Raw genomic sequence first — 19,376 nt, 5'->3', positions numbered from 1 at the left:
ACAGAAGGCACGAGCGACAGGAGTGCAACCCGCGCACGTTAAACACGCCAACACGAAAGCAAGATACGGACGACAGGGGTGTAAGATGCGCCACACGAGCAGATTTGATGATTTCCGACTGACACTGTTGCAACGGGCACTAAAACATCGCACACTGCACATGTGTCGCTCGGAGATCGCGTCAACGATGTCTGAGGCTATATAGTTGATGTGAACGACAGCAGGAAGTTATTTAAATTGAAGTGACGGCGCAGGTAGCACGGGGAGCAGCGAAATGCGTAATTCACGGTTTTTATGAGAGGTAACTGAAGTGAAAATCGTTCGAATAGCGTCACCGCAACGGCTTTCTATAGGGTTAACATTTTCAGATCTCGAAGGCCATGCTTTTGCTGGCTGCAGATAGCCGAAGCGATTCAAATTGTAAATGCGTTATAGAATTTCTTTCTATGCCAAGCTATAGCTTACAATATAGACTTATCTTTGGTTCTCTTTGTCTTGCAACAGCTATGCGCAATTAGGCAGCCGCACAAATCCTCAGATGACGCTAGACGAGACATTGGCTGGCCCCAACCGACCTGTTCGTGGCGCCACCTACCGTCCCGTTTCCTATCCAGTCCAATCCAATCAGCCTGTCGCTCTGTTTTCGAGTCGGTCGGGTGTGCGAGCTGCAACGATGTGCTTGTTAGAACGTGTGTTTTTGTGTTTGCTGTAACCAAATGTGACTTAGTTCGCGTGCGCATAAGCGCCACAGACAGCTTGTGTCTCGCTGCAAACTCGCCGTGTGCGTGGCGCGCCAGCGAAATGTGGACCAACGATGTTCATGCTGTGGAGTGCGTTCCCTTTGTCTCTGGTTGTCGTGGAAAGTTGGGTGGACGTCGCGAAGAAATAATGCGTGTTGTTAGCGTGCCACTGCTCGTCCACTATGCACCGGTATGTCTGCTGGGAGTAGCATCGAAGCACTGGCAACTTGGAGGGCGCTTTTCGACCGCGTCGGGCCGTTCAAAAGGTGAGTAACCGTGCTTGCTAACTACACACGTGTTATGCGTGCTTCTCGTATGGGCATAGGGTGCCTTGCGAACGTAGGAAAGAGAACTCCCACGACAACAGTGAAACCTATGCCGATGCTTGCTGGCTGTCAGAGTTTAGTTGCGCGAATTAATTGCCATAATGCAGAATTGAAAATCTTGATAAGCGTTTTCTTCTGATGAGAAAGATTACGTTCAGAAATAATCGTGTTCATCATGCGCGCTTGTGCGTGAGCTCCCGTTTTTCTGCTGAAGTCGCATGATAACGACTCATCTACCTCTTGACCGATTCTTACTGCTATGACGTTTCCTCGCTTATAAATGATTCGACGTTGTAGATAATCTCTGCTTACAAGGTTTTCGATTTACGAGCAGTATAGGGGGAAAAAAAATGTAAGCAATCACAGCGTGCTACTAGTACAGGTTTGTTTTGAAGGGGTGTTGCCATAACTTCGACGTAAGTAAACATTACAAGGGATAGTTACTTAAAGTTATGAAAGAAACTCTAGAATCGTTATGTAAACAAACATTCATGTAATGCGCTGCTGCTCCTGCGTGTGAAATTTTGCCTTGTTGAAGGGGTCCCTGTTATCGTGACATTCATCAGTAACTTTGACTTTGTGCTCTGTTGCCACCCTGCACCAGTGCAGGCCTTGTTTTCATGACTGTTTTTACATGCTCCTTGCATGTGTTCACTATGTGATATTCTTACTGTGCCACAGCTATAAGTTAACACAGAATTCTCTTTGTAGTGGTGAAGCCGTGACCCACAACAGTGTCCACATAACCCGTGGCCATGGCTGCAGCAACACGGCGTGTAATCTGGATGGATATGTCAGGTATGCTTTAAGTGTACGTGTTCACAAAAGTAGGATCTCGGTATCATTAGTGGATAAGTGTATCGACATATTACTTAATGCATCTTGCTAAATAGGCTAAATATTTCTGCAACATCATTCCACTTGCTGCTTATTTGTGTTTGTAGATATTATGCACACATTATCTTGTTCTGTTAAAACTACACGTCGCATGTCCTGACGTTTAGTATTTTTCTCGCATCAATTGCTTGGCTGCAAGTCCATTTTATTTTTGCCTATTACACAGTATGTTTCTTTTTATCTTGGTTTTATTTGTTTGGAACTGTTTCTTATGCTGTAGCCCATATTTCCCTGTTTTCCTTTCTGCTTATGATACACACATGTGCTGTTTTTGTCCATGTAAGAATTCGAAGTGTAGTGTGCCATATATGTCACAGGTCTAAGCACGCAGTGTGCCTACCATTGTTTAACATTGATATTTACAATCATGTCTGTCTTGTTCTCAGAATAACTGTCACTGGCAAATACACATTTGATGAACTAGAATTTCTTGAAATGAAATAGGAAGGCCAGTATTCATTGTGCTGCAGTTACTTAAGTAGTGAGGTGTTTTCTGGTAAGCTTTCTATTTTTTCTCTCACTTTCTTCGTATTCTTTTCTTTGCAAGCTGCCCTTATTCATGCTGGTAGGCATTGTAGCAGTTGTGAGTGTGTTTACAGCAGCAATGGCACAGCTAGTTTGCACACACTACAGGATGCCAACAGATACCCATCACTGTTTTTGTGCATTTCTGAGAACCAGCTGTGTCCACTCGGCGAAACTTGTAGTGTCCATTTGAATTTACCAATCAGTTCATGTAACATTTCAGGACAAAATTTACGCAGTGAGAGAAGGGAGACTATGCAACATGACCTTGGCTAACAACTGACTGTTGAAGTTGTTGGAAGGACTAACAAAAATAGCACTGGATGTGCACTTGTGTTGTGCACCAGTTAATTTGAGAGGGATGGCAGAAGTTATAATTCAAAGGCATAAAATCATGGTAAATGGTGTCTGCATAAAAAGAAGTAAATAGGCACAGACTAATTTCTATCCCTTGTAATCTACAAAGGATGCCTTTCTTCATGCATTGATAATGGGGGCTGGCTCACACTTATTGTTATTTATGTGGTGCGCCTGACTGATTTCTCTTGCCAATTTTCAGCCAAGGGTGAAAACAGATAAACAATCCTAATCTGGCCTGAAGCCCCATTGCAGATATGTGTGGCCAAGTCGGACGAGCATACTGGTCTTTTGAATGAAATATGGTGATCTCACAGGTACATATTTAGGCACCAGCCAGTCTGCGCTATGTACATTTGACCACATGTGAAAGGAATACAGCACAGTGCCTCTGACACGCACTGGACAAATTTGGTGCTACCTTTAACCAAGCAAGCCTCGCTTGCCTCCTTGCGTTTCTCGATTCAATTTTCAATTCAATCAGTTCATGTAACTTTTCAGGACAAAATTTGCGCAGCGAGGGAAGGGAGACCATACAACATGACTGTTGTGCATATGCTGCCTAATTTATTTTTGCTGAAAATATACGTGCATTGCAGTCCACAAGTGAATTGACAAAGGCACCCAGGCATTGGAGGCTTGCTTAGTTAAAAATACCCAAAATTTGTCTCGTATCTTTCAGGGTTAATGTAGGCTACTCTTTTGATCACGTGCATATTTGGTCCAATGTACATCGGGCACGCTGACTAGCCGGTGCCTCAGCATGCGCCTAGGAGAGCACCATAATTCACTCAAAGGACCAGTGTGCTCATCTTATTTGACCATGCATTGACACGACAAGCTGTGCACTGGATTTAGCTTGTTTATCTGTTTCGTTCGCCTATGGCAACCGACTGATACAACAAAATCAGTGAAGAATACCACAGCCAAAAATGGGACGTGTGTCAGTCTACGCTCATTATGATTGCATGACAAAGAGGAATACTCTCTAATGACGTGGCATAGCAACCACCATGCTTATTTATTAAATTATTTTTATGCAAGTTTGTTTGTCATGCTTCTACGCATTTGTTTTTCAACTTGTGCCCTCCCTCTGAAAGCAGTGCTCGGGTGTAAATGATAAAAAACCCCAGACATGGTGTGGTGTGTTTCTTGAATGGGATATATGCCATCATTCAGGAGGCCAACACATGCATGACATAGTAGGCTTGGAATGTATGAGAACTGTGCCCGTAGCTGATGCAAATATTCTATAACGACTGGCACTTGGATGTCTCTGGGATGCATTGGGTTGCCCATACACAAACACTCCTACGCTCATTTCCATGCCAAGTAATTAGTGAGAATTTCTCATTCACGCTAGCAATCCACAGACACTGCTGTCCTTTGTCAAGTGGAAACCGATATAGCTGAAGTAGTTCACGACATGTACACACGCCACAGCTGATCCATGTTGCACATTTGTTCAGCCAAGAGCAATTTCTGCTTACTGTAGTAACTGCTGCACCCAAAGGCCACACAGTGGTTCCTCAACTTTGTGTGAACCGACACCACATAAATTTTTCGCAGAACTAGCTATAACGTCTCCAGACCGTTCTGCAGCAAGTGATACAGCGTGTATTTCTGTGGTTCATTGCCAAGTTTTGTTAATTATCTGTCCTTTCTACCATGCAGGGTACACATGCACTTACTTCAAGATGACGACACTCCACCTCAAGAACAGCCTCTCCTCAGTGATAAGTAGCGAGATTAAATGAAAGGGAGATATCACATCCGTAACCAGGCTGATACTGTGTTTTCCTTTCATTTAACCTCCTTCTGCATTTAAGGAAGCATTGATATGCCCAATAAATGTTTTTGTTAAATTTCTTTCGTTGAGTAATGTCTAACATGCAGCATATGTAGGGCCCATGTACATGTCAGAAGTGCTGCATCTTCACTGGACATACATGCATACAGGCTGCATATATATAGCACCAAAGATAGTCACGCACAGGTAACATATTTAAATAAGGTCTGACTGCCATTGGGACACATGAGAAAATGTTACCACACGTGGTGGCCAATTTTGTTATAGGAGTAATACGAGCACCGGCAGTCTAATGTATAAGCTCATTAGAGATTCGCTAGGAAGACGTGAGAAAGTCACAAGAAAACTGCTTTGGAGCGCACATTAGGAAGACATTTCATGCTCACAAGAAAAGCACTTGTCAAGAGTTCTACAGAAAGACGGTGGCCAATATGTTATAGAATGACATTAGGAATACATCAGAAAATTCCAAAGAAACTCATCAGAAAGTCTAATGGCTGTGATGTCAAAACTCGTCAGACTTTCATGTGAAACTCATCTCATATTTTCATAAGGGCGGGTTACATAAACTATGATCCGTCCAGGCTCTCACAGCTCGGTTCCCTCGGAAGCAGAAACCGACTTAAATAGGAACCGGTTGGCACTGCTCGGTAAGCCACCATTGTCTCTTCCTCCACCTTTGCAGCACGAATCTGAACTTGAGAAAACTTGGTTCTTTCACGCGTGCTTTCAATACAGCAGATCACCCGTGCTCAAGAAGAAATAAAGAAAGCCTGTCGTGCTCCGTGTATAGCCTTGATAAGTCACCTCGTAACCGACATCACAAATCCGTTGCAGCTGCTAGCAAATGCGCAAAAGGTGCAAAGAAAACCGACTAGTTTGGTTCGTAGTAATTTATTTTGTTCTTATTCGGCGCAAAAGCGGCGCAAACCAGTCTGCGAGCTATTAAAAACTCTGTGCGAAAAAGCCTTTCGAAGTGCTTGAAAACATCAGAAGGGTAGATAAAGAAGGGAAAGTGTGAATGCGAACTCCAAATAGCGGCTGACTGATAAACAAAAAAAACCTTGTAGAACAACAATTTGACAGATGTTATTCTTTATCTGTCAAATTGTTTTTCGCGACCATCCATGATGGATGGTCGCGAAGAATGGCAGCGAAGAAACCTATTATAGAAGACGGTCTTCAATTAATGCTCTTGAGCTTGTAGATTCGCAATATTGGCGCATTTACCTTGCCTTTCGCTACATGCAGATGGAGTACATGATCTAGTTGTAATACTCATTGCAAGTTAATATTTCATCTCTACAAGATCCCGACTGTGTTTCCGATAACACAGATTGAGTTGCCGGAAACGTGTTGGTCGTGCTGGCAAATACCTTTGACAGATTCCCTCTTTGAGTAGACTGGACCCATAAGACATGCACTCATAAGTCATTCACGACAATTTATTTGGCAATTCATGTACAGTAACCGTAGAGACCTAGTGAACAATACAAATGAAACAGCAGGCACTTCAGATCTGAACGAATAAATTGTACAATGCGCAAAGTAGGATATTCAAACTACAATGCTTCAGTTGTATGACTCTCTCTCCTTATGGATTAGTAGAATGTTGGCATTCTTCCAACTATGAGGTTCACCTGAAGTCATGAGGCATTGCGTACAAAGCATCGCAAGCTTTTCAAGCATAATCTCCAATGTATGCTTGACTAAATTAACTGTCATTCTGTGTTCGTTTGCAACTTTTCATCGTAAGATGCCTTGCAAAGCCCTTCTAAACTCATCCCTAGCTACATATGGAAGTCCTGCATCCTGTTCATCACTACTGCCCATCAATTTAGCGTGGGGGCCCAGAGTGGTACAGAGATTGGAATAGAAATCCTATGCTGGTTTTACTGACGTTACCTGGCTTATATTTGACTGCATACATCTTGCTTTTTCTTATGCCACGTTTTCTTCTCACTCATTACATGCTGCCCCAATATTTTACTGCTTCCTGAATATTTCCGATGTTACAGCTGCAAATATCAGTCATATTCTTCTCATTGATCAGCTTCGACAGTTTAGTTAATTACGTCTTGTGTTACATCATAAGAAGCTAACAAACGCTAACACCAAAGACAATATAGGAGAAATTACTTGTGCCGAATAAATGAAGTAAATGCGAAGGTTGTGGGATCGTTCCCTTCCTGCGGCAAGTTGTTTTTTCATCCACTATCATTTACGATATTGTGATTCCCCCTATGTTGCCCTTGGTGTCAGTGTTTCTTGGCTTCTTAATATATGAATAATAAAAATCGGGCCCCTCAGTTATCTCATTTATCTTATCTGTTGAGCCACGCCATTTTTTCTCGTTTTCTTATTAGACGCTTTAGTACTTGGGAAAGCTTACCTATTTGCTGCCTTGGTGCCGTAACTCCCGCTTCAACTGCTCCTCCTGGAATCAGCCTTGTAATGGTTTCGTTGCTGATATTCATGTTCTAAAGCTCGATCTTTGTTGACGAGCTCAACCCTATACTTGTCTCATTTTACCCTGACTGCGTCTATGTTGGCCTGTTTCCTCTTTATTAATTTGGTACTTTCTCTCTTCCAATCTAGACTCATCCTGTATACTGAGTACGCAGCTTTCTCGCTGCTAATTCAACATTCTCGCAGAACTGTTTTATTTTCTCCTCATCATGACTGGACGTTTGAGCTCAATCTTGGACTACACTTATTCTATATCTCCCATTTAGCTTTATTACGAAGGCTTATACGCTTTCATTGCTGCTGTAGAATTCATCGACGTTGTCCGCTATGTCCTGACGAATTCTCTCACCGTGTGTGTCCCCGTATGTCCGCGTATTCTCTCTTACCCGGAAGACCTCTGCAACACAAGACGTGGTCATTAGCAAGCACTGTGTAAGCCTCAACAGTTCTGCTAACCTTATTAAGGCCAAGAATATCTCACGTAGAGCCTGATAATTTCTCGAAATTCCTCTCTCAATGTCTGGGAGCACGCGTTGTTACAATGCTGGCTTGATGAGGAGCGCTTGTAGTGGGGAGCCAACCGCTCCTGCAATTCCTCGCTTCGCCACGGCTGCAGAACATGTGGTTCGCATATTCGGGCGACCAGTTCGCGGCCCCCGCTGAGAATGGTCATCCAAGAGCTCAACAAGTAGGTATTTCACCGCTTTCCCTTCTCTCAGACTACTTTCATATTTTATGTCAGTCATAGACATTCTTCCATCCGCTCACGTGCAAGAAAATAACATGCGAGCTCCTCTCCTCGCTATATTGAGCCATGGACAGTGAGCGCATGTGTAAAAAACCACCAACAATTTTACGGACGCATACAACATGGACCTGCCTTTCGCAAAATGTCAAGTCGAAGCTATAAGGATGATATGCGTCTGAATTTTGTATGCGTTGCTAGTGCACAACTATACTTGAGCTCACTCGCTTTCGAGTGGGTCGCAGCTCAGTGCTCGTCGTTCTAATTTTTTTTTACTCCGCGGTCTATATAGCCACCCTAAAAATTGTGGCCGAGTCGAGGCTTGCGCTTCCTTCATGGCCCTGCAGGAAGGACACTCCACCGTCACAACGTAGTCCTTTGTTCTTGGTCCTCAGGCCAATGTTTCAGTGGCTGACGTGAGACTCTATCGTATTCACTGCTGCTACGTTCTCACATAATTTATTTTTATCCGTTTCATGTCCCATAGCTCGTCCCACTCTTTTATTTGACCGTTTTCTCAATACGAGATAGTGGGCATCCATTATTTATAGAAAGATGTATATAGGGCACACTAAGAAAGAAAGCAAGACAACTGAAACGCTAGCACCACTTTAGAATTGATCAGATGGTGGCAATGGGTTTGCTTGTTTTAAGCATCTCCCTAGTTACTCAAAAGTCAAAAAGCGCCACCCTTTCTTTTTTGCGACATTCAGCTAGTTACCGTGACTTACCGTACTAAACTTCTTAGTGTTACACCTTTCTTAGACCTCATTCTTTTGAGGTGGTGAAGCAGAAACTGGTTTTCTATATTCCTTTCGCTTCTTCTCATTGGCCATTCGTGTACAGCGCTAAACATGTTCCTTTGTATCGGGTGAAACTAAAGCTCGTCGTTCTATACTTTTCCTAGGTCTCTTCTCATGAGTGGAGGCTTTCAGCACAAAAAAGAGACGACTATCGCTAATGCTGGAACTTCTTAAAAAGAATTCGAGACACTTATAGTTCTTAGTGGTACGTTTCTTTAGCATTCAACAGATGTAACAGTTTGCCTTGCGATCGCCATTATTATTGAACAATATTTTTAACGTTGCATTTATTTAGCTCAGCCAATTCTTTTAACGTTACGTCCTCCCACGACTGAACGAATGCGTGACGAACTAGCTTATAAAAAAACGAGCGGATGCACACGATCTGCTAATTTCCATGCGTATTTCGCAGTAATGTTTGGTTTGATATCCACAGCTTCCAGAAAATACATGGTTATAGCCAACAGCTGTCAATACCGCTTACCTATTCTCACCTTAGTGCAGGTTTAGTGATAATTTGGTCTACGACAGTACAGAAAACAACGATGGCTCAGTGAATTCAACATAATACTTGTTTCTTCCTTTCAGTGGAGAAGGCTACGCGTGTCCCTCGCAGAGACTGAATGGAGAGGTGGGCATGGGTGGGCGCTGTTTGAAGGCGCGAGGGGAAAGCCGGAATAGCACCAATAAGGCACTATAAAGACAGCTGTTCTCTCGACATGTTAAGCGTAAACATATATTACCCGACATTTGTGTGCCTTTTTAAGTTTAGTTTACTTCCAGTTTGTTTTTACTTATACCATACGCTCGAGCTGCCTATGTCCTGTAATTCCATTTATTCTGGCACAAACCTTGCCTTTGCTTAAATAGTGTTTTCTCTGTTTTTCGTGTATGTAAGCTTTATTCCTTGTGCTCAGGGTAAGCGTGTTTCAGCCAAAGACCAAGACGGGGTGCACATATCATTTCCGGGAAAGATGTAATACTAATACCGTACAATAAATATCACAAATAATCGGAGCAAGATACGAGACAGAAAGAGAGAAAAGCGGAGAGATAGGAATGCGAGGTAAGGCTGCCGAAATAGTGTCTATTCGTCTCCGCCGCCACAATCCTGGCCCCGCCCCCTGAAAGAAAAAAAAAATAACTAAAAAAACTGGTAATTACGTGATACAGTCAGCGCATTATAGGGAGCTACGAGGCACGCGAACGAAAACAGAGCGCGTCAAGAGTGTCAGGAAGGAGTTGGGTGCCGGTAGCGCTGACAACAAAGCGTTCTCGCGGAAACTCGAGCTTCAAGTCAGAAAGTGCACGGAGGGGTGAAATTTTGTGAAGAGGTCGTCGCACGCCCGAGGGATTCTCTTGGAACGCCGCCACGACACCTCAGCACTTCACTCAACTCCTCGCAATAGAACGCAAGAAGCGTAAAGTGAAGGAGCAGGAGAATGAAGTGGAAGCGGTGCTTGTATGAAAAAAAAAAAAACACGCGAGGGCCAAAGTGAACGCACAGTCTACAGCACTTCTTCGAGCTCTTCCGTTCAGTGCAGTGTTCCCGAGTTTCTGGTAGCTTTTCCCTGAATATTCAAGTAAATGGCGTTCCTCTTCAACAGAAACTTCAAGCATGCTGCGAAGGAATTTAAGCATGGTTGATAAGCGTTCGTGACGGGATCTCGGTTTTCAACTTCTCAAACACGTATTTTATGCACATTACATGGCAGCCCTAATAGAATCAATTAAAAAACTGCGGAAGGACTCATTTACCACTGACGGTCAACGGTAATGCGGACAGCAGCAGGAAGCATTCCTGACGTCGCGCTTACTCAACACGCGTAGTAACAATTCTGCAATTTTCGTTGCTTGAGCTGTGTGTCCCATAATTCGATATTTTTCTACCTTGATATGGCACTCGTTTGTCAAGGTCGCCCATGAAGATGGAGGCATGACGACGACTGTATAATGCCGACACAGTGACGATGAAATGACAAAGATGGAATGATATCGAAGGAACAACATAAGCGTATACAATGACGACGACATGAAGACAAATAAATGTCGATTGTTAAATTAGGATGGTGCTATAACGCCAGAAACGTCACAGCGATGACATGAAGACAATGAGATCAAGGCGACTGCACGAAGACGACGCTGCGACGACGACACCATGGGAACAGCTGGATGAAAAAGAGGGAATGGCGATGATGGCACGACCAAGACGGATTAAATAAGTCGGTATAAGAATGGATGCATGATAGCGTCTCTTTGACAACAGCGCAATGACTACGATGTCATTACAATGGTGGCATACCCACGACTGCACGGCGATCACATGGTTACCATAGAACCAAGAACAAGTAATGCCGTACATTGATTAAATAAGCTGATATGACGACGGATGGGTTTGTGGGTGGATGAGTGGGCTTGTGAGTGGGTAGGTAGGTGGGTGGTGAGAGGATGGCTGGATGGCTGGATGGATGGATGGATGGATGGATGGATGGATGGATGGATGGATGGATGGATGGATGGATGGATGGATGGATGGACAGTCTGACGGACGGGCGAAGAGACGTGCGGACAGACGGATGATAGATAGATAGATAGATAGATAGATAGATAGATAGATAGATAGATAGATAGATAGATAGATAGATAGATAGATAGATAGATAGATAGATAGATAGATAGATAGATAGATAGATAGATAGATAGATAGATAGATAGATAGATAGATAGATTCACGACGTTGATTATGACTGTCGTCGTTATAGAGCGTGTGCTTACGTTGTACATTAAAACTTCATGTCCATGTTTGGGTAGGGCCTTGTCGAAATATCTGATACGGTAATAACCTAAACAAAAAATACCAGCAAGCAAACACTGTGTTTTGCCATTTGCCCATATAATGCTCAAGATCTCGACAATGTTTTGCATGCTTTAGGTTCCCTCCTTCTGGAGCCCTTTGTGCCATATATGTGCAAGAGCCTCGAGGAATGTTTATGGCACCGTTTCCTTCTCCAACTTATTGAGCTGTGTCAGTTACAGTGCATCTGTTTCTTAGAAGCTGGTCTCCTTCATTCACCTTAACATTTACCTAAGTATCTTTTTACGCACAGGAGCATCAGCCAAATCGATATTACGTCATCCAATGAACAAACTAGGATCCTTGGAACACATATTTTCAACTTCAAGAGCCCCACGCATTGTACTCGCGTGCTGAAAGCGAAAACGGAGACCGCTGTGGCACATGGTTCAACGAGTATCGAATTGGTATGTTGGAGCGTGTCAGAAAGCGTGCCAAATGTTCGCAAAAAGCAGTCGCGGTTTGAAGGATACCTTACGAGCACCGGCGTACGATATCTTTGAATGAGGCCTCGGCAAGATCGAAAAGTTACACGGGGAACTGTTCGCATGGTGACCGAAGCACAAGAGAAATGAGGACGTGCTCATACCACATAATAAAATAAGCATGGATTTGAATGCGATCACGCTTCGAAAACATGACTCATTGAAAACAGATCATGGCAGGGGATAAACAAGTCCTCGCTAGGCCGCTACCCGCGGAAGCCACCACAACGCCACCAAGCGAAGCATCACTGGTCATACGGAGGCAACGAACGTCCTATCGCCGCATGAAATACGGAAGCTTGAAAAGTATTTGGAAGGAGATTCGAACTACGAAGGCGCTGCACACCATGGACCTCTACAAGTATTCTGCAATCAGGAACAAAATATCTAGTATGGCCTGGGTTTGCACAACTTCGCCCCACCACAATAGCTATCACACATATCCGCTTCCCGGAGGTGCAACCTTACCCGTTGCATCCCATTAGCCATATGGGGAGTGGTGAAATCCATTCCCATTTCCGTGGGAAACATTGCAGAGCAGAGTATGCGAAATATATATCGGATTCTTACTTACCAGTACGAAGCAATAGCCCAATTAACGGCGCCTATGACAGTTGATATTGTGGCCAACGACACTAGAAGAAAGCTAAAGAGAATACAGGACAATGGGACAAACGTTGACATGTTATTGACACCAGGGCACACCGGCATGGATGAGGGAAACGCAGCCGCTCACGCAGTTGCTACGCAAGCCGGTGGGCGTGATTAGACGCACGGCAGCCCACCCCCCATTTCCTCGCCGAACCCCACCGAAAAGATCCCTGCCTAAAGGTATGGGCTTAAGGCTTTACCAGAAGAGCACTTATGCATTGCATTCGCACCAAAATAAACGCGAACAGTGAGCGCAGGCAATTAGAAGCTACACCAGTGCTCGTGTTTGACAACAAGGACGGGCTTACTCATGCGCAAGAGTTTTTTTTAACAATATCATGACCAACGTTGCATGCCCACCACACATGCTTGACAAGTGACACCAGCTGACCAGACAAGCTACGGCTGCGAACACATACATATTGAGAGGAGTCGTGCAGCAAAGACTTGCAACACCTCATTTGTATTGGCGCAGGTTTTTCGCAAGGGAGGTTCAAAGTTGAACACTTAGAGCACGGACAATCCAGAACCACAGGGAATACAAACTAACCGTGAAACAGAGAAACTCATCGTCTAATAGCGCAGACAAAGTGGCTTGTTCCGAGTGGTGTAGGAGAGGTTGGCACGCTCGTGCTGGAGCGACAGAACTGACCATACCCCTAGAAATACCAAAGTCTGCATAACGCGGAAGACCAAAGATTTATATGAAGATGAAGCTCAGCCAACAATACAGGAACCTAGATTCCTTTCCCTACTAATCCCCAAAAGCGGCTGAGCGCCGTTCCCTTCCTGAAAGTATAGATTTCATTAATTCACAGAAGGACCATAAATTACCTCTGTAGTTCGATGAGTTAATATCGTGATTTCTGCCTCTCTACCTGATTACCTCGCTAAATCTATGTGTCCCTAGCATTCTTCATGTTATTCACGCTTTGGCTATCTTGGTGTGAAATCAAGTGCGCACGAGTTCTAAGCTTTGACTATCGGTGAGCCTATAAGTCTACGGGGTGGCATACGGAAGATGAATAGACTGATCACGTGAACAAAAAAGATGTGCTCCTTCTTTGCACGAGACAGCCTGCCAATGTAAAGACGCAGCTTATAAGAGAGCCACTTGTGCGACGGAAAATTTATTTTAATAAGCACAGTCTCAGTGCTTTTCACATTGTTACCGCCAATTATTTTTGTACTCTATAATATTTTCTTTATAAATGGTTTTTCAACCACCGCTGTACCTCACTGATAATGGCTTAGCGCTGCTTAGCTCGAGGTCGTGAGTTTGATCATAGGCATGTCTGCTTGCATTTCGATAGGACGAAACCGAACCGCTCGCGTACTTAGATTCCGGTGCGCATAAAAGCACTGCAGGTGATCAATATTCTTCCGCAAGTCCCCACTATGGTGTGGCTCATAATGCAGATGGCAAAATAGATCTTCTTTATTGCGGTGACCACGGGTCATTTTCAAGGCCAGCGCACAACGTGCGGAAGGCTTTTGTGTTTCCACTCCTTCAGTTTCAACGTCATTGAGCGATTGAAAAAAAGAAAAAAAAACTACATTATAAAACACTCAGATTTTCAAGTTTCCTCGCCACACTAAGTCATACACTTTGTTTCTTAAATTTTTTTTTTCATTTTGTGGCAGCGCAGTTGGAGGACCTTGAGCTGTTCAAGCTTGCTTGAAAGAGGAGAATGAGCGTTTGCCGAGGCTCAAGCATTCATCTTCTATGTTTTTCTTAAAACTAGAGTGGGCACCCACTATTAGAAGCAACCTGCGGCGGACGGGTGGCGTCAAAATGAATGCCAGTGAACTGATAAATTCGTTGCAGTGCATTTAAAGTCAGTGCATTCAGGTACTAAAGCAACTATACTTTTCTGAGCAATTATTACATCGTAGTTGGCGTGACTAAGGCCGACAGCCTAATAATCGCTGCTACAACAGGATGCTACACGCTAGGCAACGTAAAGAAAAGAAGTAATCGGAGAAGCGCTAACTCAGCAACCTACAATAGTGAATACAAACGAACGCAATTGAAATGGTCAGGACCATCACGACGTATCATTAATTACACCGAAGCGGTAATTTCGTTTGGAGTTTTTGTTTTCGCTGTCGTTGGTGTCGCGAGCAGATCCGTTCTTTATGCGTGATGGAAAAACAATTGGCAAAGTACCAATGGCAAAGTACCAATGGTATCAAGTCGTTTGCTTTCCGCATTGGATGGGAGGATAGTGCTGCGTGTGACCAATACGGCGATGAAGAAGCCATCGAACACTACCTTTGTCACTGTACCCGATACAGCGCACGTAGGCAGTCACATGCGAGCATGCTGGCACGTCTTGACGACAGGCCGCTTTCGAAGCAGACAGCCTTGGAACGCTGACCTATAGAGTCGTACCACCACCAGACAGTGAAGGTACTTTTCAAGTTTTTATGTTCTAGTGACATATTAGAGAGAATTCAGTTCTCATGGACGTTCATGATCTTCCTCATCCTCTTTTATTTATTTTATTTCGTTTCTTTGCTTTTTCTCTCCACAGTTCTTTCCGTCTTACGTTTCCTCGCAGCCTTCCCCCAGTGCAGGGTATAATAAACAAGGATTTTATCAAATGAACCTCTCAGCCTTTCACATCGCGTTTATCTCTCGACAAAAAACACGCAAGAGGAGAGTAAGCACGTCTTTTTTTACTTCGAAATAGAGGCTCACTTCAGTGGCTTTGCCTCCAGTTAGGTTGCCCTCTAGAACCGATTCACCGCGAACTTTGACACCTGGTGTGCCCTTGATCCACCGCACTAGTCATTGTCAAGTGCCTCTCTCCGAGGAGTTGCTTGTTTTGAGGGAAGACCTTGCACTACAGTGCATGCTGTAACGCTCTTTGTAATGTTCGCGTCCTTGCGCGCCTCATCGCTGGGAACCTAGCAGGAGTCTAACGTTCCAAATTCCATATATATATATATATATATATATATATATATATATATATATATATATATATATATATAAACGAGGAGAAAGGGGGTTAACCGAGGGACCCGATAATTATTAGTCATATAATGAGATGCCAACCAACACTGACACCAAGTACAACATAGGGGAAATTGCATGTGCTTAATAAATGAAATAAATTAATGATAAATAAATGGAAATTAAAGTGGATGAAAAAACAACTTGCCGCAGGTGGGAACCGAACCCACAACCTTCGCATGTCGCGTGCGATGCTCTACCAATTGAGCTACCGCGGCGGCGTTTCCCCATCCACTTTATTGGGTATTTATGTGTACTAGCAGAACCCTGGGAGTGTTAGCCAGCGCCCCCACTCACAGACCTTGGCGGCGGACGTGGAAGGTCTGTGAGTGGGGGCGCTGGCTAACACTCCCAGGGTTCTGCTAGTACACATAAATACCCAAGAAAGTGGATGGGGAAGCGCCGCCGCGGTAGCTCAATTGGTAGAGCATCGCACGCGACATGCGAAGGTTGTGGGTTCGGTTCCCACCTGCGGCAAGTTGTTTTTTCATCCACTTTAATTTCCATTAATTTATCATTACTTTATTTCATTTATTAAGCACATGCAATTTCCCCTATGTTGTACTTGGTGTCAGTGTTTGTTGGCATCTCATTATATGACTAATAATTATCGGGTCCCTCGGTTAACCCCCTTTCTACTCGTTTATTACATAACGAGGGTCTCGAATCCGGTAACATTGACGCCTTCAGGTAGCATATGTGGGTTTATTGACCAGTTGCCTTCACCCGAAAAGATCACGTTCTCGTGACGCCTGCGGCAAAAAAGACGTTCCACGTCCGCCGCCAAGGTCTGTGAGTGGGGGCGCTGGCTAACACTCCCAGGGTTCTGCTAGTACACATAAATACCCAAGAAAGTGGATGGGGAAACGCCGCCGCGGTAGCTCAATTGGTAGAGCATCGCACGCGACATGCGAAGGTTGTGGGTTCGGTTCCCACCTGCGGCAAGTTGTTTTTTCATCCACTTTAATTTGCATTTATTTATCATTACTTTATTTCATTTATTAAGCACATGCAATTTCCCCTATGTTGTACTTGGTGTCAGTGTTGGTTGGCATCTCATTATATGACTAATAATTATCGGGTCCCTCGGTTAACCCCCTTTCTTCTCGTTTATATATATATATATATATGACTAATATGACTAATATATAATAAATGACTAATATATATATATATATATACATATATATATATATATATATATATATATATATATATGGAATTTGGAACGTTAGACTCCTGCTAGGTTCCCAGCGATGAGGCGCGCAAGGAGAGAGAGAGAGAATAAACATTTTTATTAGGTGAAGCAGCTAGGGAGAGGCGTCCTCAGTCCAGAATGCCTTGAGCTCGGGCCGCGTCCTGGGCCCTCGCAATCAGCCGTTGCTGATCCTCGAGGTCGGAGCTGGCCAAGGCTCTCTCCCAAAGCTCGTTAGTGGGGTAAGGGTTCGGATGATTTAATGGTGCCGCTCTGCAACCTCCTACTATGTGCCTGAGGGACCCGGGCTCTGCGCAGAAGCGACATTGCGGAGAGAATTTTGTAGGGTCTATGAGGTGATTCCTGGTTGGGTGGGGGAATGTATTGACCTGTAGAGCCCGGAGGAATCGCTCCTGCTCTCTAGGTAGTGACTTGTGTGGGGGTGCATATGTTCTGCGGGTTAGCTTGTAGTGTTGTGTGATGTCTTGGTAAGAGACTAGAGCGTGCATGCGCTCGGGTTCAGATTCCTCGGCGTCGGCTAGGTGGGTCAGATCTCGAGCCACGTGGTTGGCGACCTCGTTGCCAGGAATGCCTTGATGAGCTGGCGCCCAGATGATCATGACTGATCTCGTTGGCGGCTTTTGATTGATGATCCGGAGTGTAGTGGCATGAATTCTGCCGCTAGCAAAGTTGCGGCACGCCTGTTGGGAGTCGGTCACTATGACTTCAACCTCTGTTTGGGAGAGAGCGAGGGCTATGGCCGCTTCCTCGGCCTGGAGGGGATTGTTTCGTGTGAGCGAAATGCTGCTCCGATGTTCTGTGTTGACGACTACGGTGGCTGTTGTGGCTGCGCGTCTGGAGTAAGAAGCCGCGTCAGTGTAGGCTGTAGAGGGTAAAGTTCCGTATCGCTTGTGTATGGCCAGGGCGCGGGCATCCCTTCGCTCTGCGTGGTGCACTGGGTGCATGTTGCGAGGCAGAGGACGTACGGTGATTTTTCTCCGGATGGCATGGGGTAAGCTCACAGTCTGAGGCGTCGGATGGCTCATAGGGGCAGAGAGCCCCAGGCGTAAGAGAATGGACCTCCCTGCTTCCGTAATCGCCAGCCTTGTTCGCTGACTGGATAAATGTGCCTCGATCAGCTCCTCGGCCGTGTTGTGCACACCTAGTCGTAGTAGGCGTTCTGTGGACGTACTGATTGGCAGACCCATCGCCTGCTTATATGCCTTTCTGATCATTGTGTTGATTTTCTTGAGTTCCGTCTCGTTGAGTAGTGCGTACGGAATAGCGTAAGTTATTCGAGACACGATGAAGGCTTGGACAAGCCGAAGCGTGTCCGCCTCCCCCATGCCTCTTGTCTTGGTTGTTATTCGCCGGATCATGTGCGTAACTTGGGCTGTTGTAGTCTTAAGCTTTTGAATTAATATTGTATTGGTGCGATCCGACTTGAAAACCATTCCCAATATCTTTACGCTCCGAGACGGAACGATGGTGCGTCCCTCCAGCTGTATGTTGATAGTGGGCGAGTCGCATCTGTGCTTCTTTCGCGGTGAGACCAGGAGTAGCTCCGACTTTTGGGGGGCGCAGCTGAGCCCGCATGACTTAGCATAGTCGCTCACCACGTCTGCAGCTTCCTGCAAGCGGTTCTCCATTTCCCCGATGGACCCTGTGGACGACCAGATGGTAATGTCGTCAGCATATAGGCCATGCCGGATCCCTGGGATGTTATCGAGGAGCGGCGGTAGGCCTATTAGGGCGATATTGAAAAGGAGAGGGGATAACACTGCGCCCTGTGGTGTGCCGCGCCCGCCCAGTAGGAAGGGGTTTGTGGCTTTGTCCCCGACCTTTAGGATGGCTTTTCTATCTGAGAGGAAATCTCTGATATAGGAGTACGTCCTGGCCCCACAGCCCAGCGCGTTTAGCCTCTGTAAGATTGCTGTGTGCTTGACGTTATCGAACGCCCCTTTAAGATCTAAGGCGAGGATAGCCGTGGGGGAGTTGCGTGTCGCTGGTACAATCACCTCCTCTTTCAGCTGAAGTAGGATGTCTTGAGTTGAGAGGTGTGGACGGAATCCTATCATCGTTGTTGGAAGTTTCCCCGAGTCCTCCAGGAATGGTTGTAACCGATTGAGAACGATGTGCTCTAGGAGCTTTCCTACACACGAAGTGAGGGAGATCGGTCGTAGGTTCTCAATGGCTGGTGGCTTGCCGGGCTTCGGTATCAGACGAACCTCGGCTATTTTCCAGTCCTCGGGAAGGTTTCCTTTCCTCCATACTTCATTAAGATGAGCGGTAAGCTCTAGTAGCGAGGGGCTGTCAAGATTTACGAGTGCCTTATTGGTAATTTGGTCCATTCCCGGGGCTGTGTGGCGTCTCAAGCCCATTATCGCCGCTGTTACCTCATGTAGATGAATGTCCTCATCTAGGAGCTCGTTAGGGGTGCCGGTGTAGGGTGGCAGAGGCTCCGATGACTGTGTGGGGAAGTACTGGGCTTTGAGAG

General features: G+C 45.1%; 2 long non-coding RNA genes across 3 annotated transcripts in view; one reads left to right on the top strand and one right to left on the bottom strand.

The window, feature by feature from the left end:
* The window catches only part of LOC139056079 (uncharacterized), a 90,627-nt gene that overhangs the window by 20,501 nt on the left and 50,750 nt on the right, over positions 1-19,376 (bottom strand). The gene's annotated exons all lie outside the window — the stretch shown is intronic.
* LOC139055532 (uncharacterized) lies at positions 686-4,714 on the top strand. Its single transcript, XR_011511836.1, has 3 exons — positions 686-1,006; positions 1,778-1,864; positions 4,520-4,714. It is a non-coding gene; the product is annotated as an uncharacterized lncRNA (long non-coding RNA).

Source organism: Dermacentor albipictus, chromosome 2, assembly GCF_038994185.2.
Source record: "Dermacentor albipictus isolate Rhodes 1998 colony chromosome 2, USDA_Dalb.pri_finalv2, whole genome shotgun sequence".
Taxonomy (NCBI): domain Eukaryota; kingdom Metazoa; phylum Arthropoda; class Arachnida; order Ixodida; family Ixodidae; genus Dermacentor; species Dermacentor albipictus.
This window is presented reverse-complemented; position numbering and strand designations above follow the sequence as displayed.